Source organism: Haematobia irritans, chromosome 3, assembly GCF_050003625.1.
Source record: "Haematobia irritans isolate KBUSLIRL chromosome 3, ASM5000362v1, whole genome shotgun sequence".
NCBI classification, from domain to species: domain Eukaryota; kingdom Metazoa; phylum Arthropoda; class Insecta; order Diptera; family Muscidae; genus Haematobia; species Haematobia irritans.
Window position 1 is genome coordinate 103,031,330 of NC_134399.1, and position 4,761 is coordinate 103,036,090.

Sequence of the window (4,761 nt, forward strand, 5' to 3'; positions counted from 1 at the left end):
AATTATATACGTATTTAATCGGCATTTTTTAGTTTAATATATACCACGTATGGACTATGTGGTATATATTACGGGGTTAGGAAGTTTAAAGATACCTTGCCATCGGTAAGTGTTACCGCAACCCAAGTAATCCGATTGTGGATGAAAGTCTTCAGTAGAAGTTTCTACGCAATCCATGGTGGAAGGTACATAAGCTTCGGCCTGGCCGAACTTACGGCCGTATATACTTGTTTAATAATGGGCTCAATATTAGTGGCATACTAACTTCGTAGGTGCAATATGAACTACAACCAGTGTTGCTAGAAGTAGGGGAAATTCCCTATATGTAGGTTTTTTCTAATATTTAGCGCCTTGTAGGGACGTAAGGACATTTTCACTCAACACAATTTGTAATAATTTTTACATTTTGGTGGCTCTAGAGGAGGAAATTAGAAGCCGGCAAGGCTTGATCTTTAACAACGTGTGGTAACAACAGTTACCACTCGTGCAAAAAAAAAAAACTAACAAAATTTGAAGATTACCACAAATCTACCAAACAAATATTTCTATAGAAATTTTTGTCAAAAAAAAAATGTGTCAAAATTGTATTTCTATAGAAATTTTTTTCAAAATATTATTTCTATAAAAAATTTTCTCAAAATTTTATTTCTATGGAATTTTTTCTCAAAATTTTATTTCTATAGAATTTATTGTAAACATTTTATTTCTATAGAAAAATTTCTCACCAAAATTTTATAAGGTTAGGTTAGGTTAGGTGGCAGCCCGATGTATCGTGCTCACTTAGACTATTCAGTCCATTGTGATACCATATTGGTGAACTTCTCTCTTATCACTGAGTGCTGCCCGATTCCATGTTAAGCTCAATGACAAGGGACCTTCTTGTTATAGCCGAGTCCGAACGGCATTTCACATTGCAGTGAAACCACTTAGAGAAGCTTTGAAAGTCTCAGAAATGTCACCAGCATTACTAAGGTGGGATAATCCACCGCTGAAAAATTTTTTGGTGTTCAGTCGAAGCGGGAATCGAACCCACGATCTTGGGTATGTTATGCAAGGCGGGCATGCTAACCATTGAACCACGGTGGCTCCCAAAAAAAAAAATATATAAACAAATGAAATGAACTGAAATATAAAACTTTTTCCAAAATTTTATTTTTATAGAGATTTGACAAAACCGTGGTGGTAATAAAAATTTATTTTCTAGGTTATATACGTTGCATTTTCATGTTTTAAGATAATAAAGTACTAAGAACCATTTTTGTTAATTGAAAATTAATTGACAGTCAATTAAATTAAATTTATTAAATTTATTGATCCAATTAAAAAATTAATTGATACTATTAATTTGTGTAATTTTTATTTCAATTACAAAAATGGTTGAATCAATTAAATTTTTAATTGAATATTTTTTAAAACTTTTCAAAACTAAATTTAAATTGTCGTTAAAAACTTTGAGAGCACATGAAGAAAAAAGTCAAAACAATTTAATTTATTAAAATCTGTTTCCTAGAATCAATTACGCCAAACACAGATTTAAAAGAGAATTGATCCCTGTTTCAATTCTCTGCTTCTTTAGCTGGGTATAAATACTAAGATAATTAATGTAAAGGAAAATTTTTTGAAGCCGGGCATGTTTTGTTTTCAGTTCAGTGGATTAAAAATGTGCACGTAACATAAAATTGTCGCGACCTGCGAAAATTATCGTGATTAATGCGTGAGTCGAGAATCACGCTGATGGCAACAGCGTGCACACAAAAAGATTTCACGAAAATTTTTCCAATTAAAATTTTAATTGAGTTTTAAAAAATATTCAATTAAAAATTTAATTGATTTACCAAATTTTTTAATTGAAACAAAAATCAAACACAAAAATAATTGTATCAATTAACTTTTTAATTGACCTTCAATTAATTTTTAATTGATACTATCATTTCTGCGATTGAAGACATTTCAATTAAAAATTAATTGGATCAATTAATTTCGTGATTGAATCAGAAAATTTTTTTTGTGTTTGAGGAGAAGTCAGCCTCAAAATTATGCAGCAGTTCATCTTTCAGTGACCATCCTTCCCATGATACAGATCTCACCATTTGGAAGTAGCCATGAAACTAAGCGTGATTCTACATGAACCGTGATTGAAGGAGTCCTAGAGAAATGTGTTCCGTGGAAAACGAGTTGAAAACTAGAAAAATTTGGTTTAAATTTGTAACTAGTAAAAAAGTGTACTAAAAACCAAATATGAGCTTCAGTTTATGTCCCTTGGGTGTCGGAAACTTATCCATTCAACATAGGGGATTATAACTTTGACTTTAAACCCACTTCCTTGCATTAAGTCGTGTACAAAATTTTCCAACTTCCTTGAAATTTTACCATTGGCCTCCCCCCTTTTTTCTCCTGCTTGCAGGAATTTCTGTAGCTTTGTACAACAGTAGCTTTATTTGCATGTGTCTTGGCGTTGGAATGGCACAGTGCAATCGCATATAATCATGCATTCTACCCCACATGGGTTCTTATGCTCTTGTTAAGTGTTTCATAAAATTTTCATTCAGCCATAGCATGTTTCACAAACAGATAATAAATTCATGTGACAGTATTTCACAACGAAACATATTCGAAAATGTTATAAAGGCACGCAGGATGAAATGCTTACTGATATGCTATATACGAACGTTCGCATTCGTTTCGTTTTAAGCTACTACACTCGTATTTAAATCGTCAAGATGAATGGCTTCAAAACTTAATTTTCTTGCAATTTTTAGGTGATTTTAAGAGATAACCTTCGAATATATCCCTAAAATGGCCCGCATGGGTCCTTATTCAGATATAGAAAATTGAAATAATGTAAAGGGGGATTCTGTGGCTATTATCTCACAGTTAGGTACGGTTTATGGATTGGTGCCATCATTGAATCGTTCTTCTTCAAAGATGATGCGAATCCCAACGTAACTGTACATGATTAGCGCTACCTTGAGATTATATTCAACTTTTTTCCCCAAAATGAAAAAGCCTGACTGGCATGACATGTGGTGCTATATGCTACAAAACACGCGTAACAATAAAGTTATTGAGACCGCACTATCGACTAAAAAAGATTTCATGCATCCGAATTTCATGTGTTCTTATACCCACCAAAATAGGATGCTGGACACATTAACTTTATCATTCCGTTTGTAACACATCGCACTGAAAAAAACAGTGAACCCTTTTCCATTGCAAAATGAACTAAACTGTAGTAATATTGACCATGATTTAGCCCTTAAGATTTTTTTCAACTTGTCTAGTTTATAATTTTCTTAAATTTTAGTTCATCTATAACATTGTAGTTTAGTTCATTTTTACAACACCATAAGATTTATATACCCCTACCAAGTTAAAAAGTCAGTATTATTTTGGTTTACCTGCTTATTTTTTGGGAAACCCGAAAGTGGTTAACAGTCTCTTTAAAATGTCGACGACTAAACTATTTTTAAATCAATCATTCCACAGTACAGAGAAATTAAATAATTAAAGGAACAACAAACCGTTTTACTATTATGAAAATTTTCATACATTAAAATTAAACTTTCTTTAAGCAAAAGTACTTTACTATAAAAACTTATGATGAAAATTCTTAATACAATGTTTTTTGTGAATAAAAATGATGACCACGTGGAACAGATAGTAGTTCATTTGAACCCGCTGTTTGGACATTTTGACTTATCCTTTTTTATTCATCGTAGGTAGTTTTTTCACATATCTTGCTGGAAAAAATGGAAACAAAAATGAAAATTGTTAAAAATTAACACCATGTAATGAAATATAATTTTTAATTCTTCATTTTAGCTTGTAACTTACCATATTTGGGGCATTTTATCAAATGGTGTAAAGAATTCAACTTTTCTTTGGAAAACGTATCTCATAAAATTTGTACCTGAAACAATTAGAGAAATAATGAAGTATTCTATATAAACTCATAAAACTGCGTTGTTATCGATGTGAAGGATATAATAAAATAAATATTCTAGTTGAAAGAAAGCCAAAGTTTTAATATAAAACTTACCAATTCTCTATTAAATTGTACGCTGAGGGGAAATATAAAAAGTTGTCCAAATTTATTTGGGTTACTCTGAAATTAAATATTAAATAAAATTATTAAATAAGTTTTCAAAAAATCTAATGAAAAAAATAATATACATTAAAAACCAAATATTCTTGATAACCCTAGACAGTCATCATTTGTCAAAATGACGACACGTAGTTTAATTTTCGATTTAAAATGCATTTTAGTCTATTGGGAAAAGGTGAATTTAAGTTATACTAATTCGACCGTTTTATGAATTTTTGTTTTATACTACTTAAAACCAAATTGAATAAGAAAATAAACTCAAGTTTGGCTCACTTTTTCGCTCACGATGAAAATTTTAGCGTCTTGAAATGAGCCGTAGTCAAAATGACAAAGGCTGTTAATGTACAAAAAATAAGGATGACTGTCCAGGGCTAAAAGAAAGTTAAAGAATCCTTACCAATTCACTATTAAATTACAGGCAAAGGAGTACTAACAACTTGTCCAAATGTTTAAGGGGTTATTCTGAAATTAAATATTAAATATTAAATATTTCATTAAAAATATTACATTGGTTTCCAAAAAATTTGATTAAAGAAATACTAAAATAAGGCATTAAAAACCTGTAATTTTGATGATAAAAAGGTCACAAAAACGTAAATATTCTAGTTAAAATAAAGCCAATTTTTAAAAGAAAACTTACCAATTCTCTTTTTTTT

General features: G+C 30.5%; 1 long non-coding RNA gene across 1 annotated transcript; it reads right to left on the reverse strand.

Annotated features, from left to right (window-relative positions):
• Positions 1 to 3,663: 3,663 nt before the first annotated feature.
• LOC142228522 (uncharacterized) lies at positions 3,664 to 4,540 on the reverse strand. Its single transcript, XR_012720195.1, has 4 exons — positions 4,503 to 4,540; positions 4,040 to 4,105; positions 3,835 to 3,910; positions 3,664 to 3,740 (listed from the first exon to the last, which is right to left on the reverse strand). It is a non-coding gene; the product is annotated as an uncharacterized LOC142228522 (long non-coding RNA).
• Positions 4,541 to 4,761: the final 221 nt, after the last annotated feature.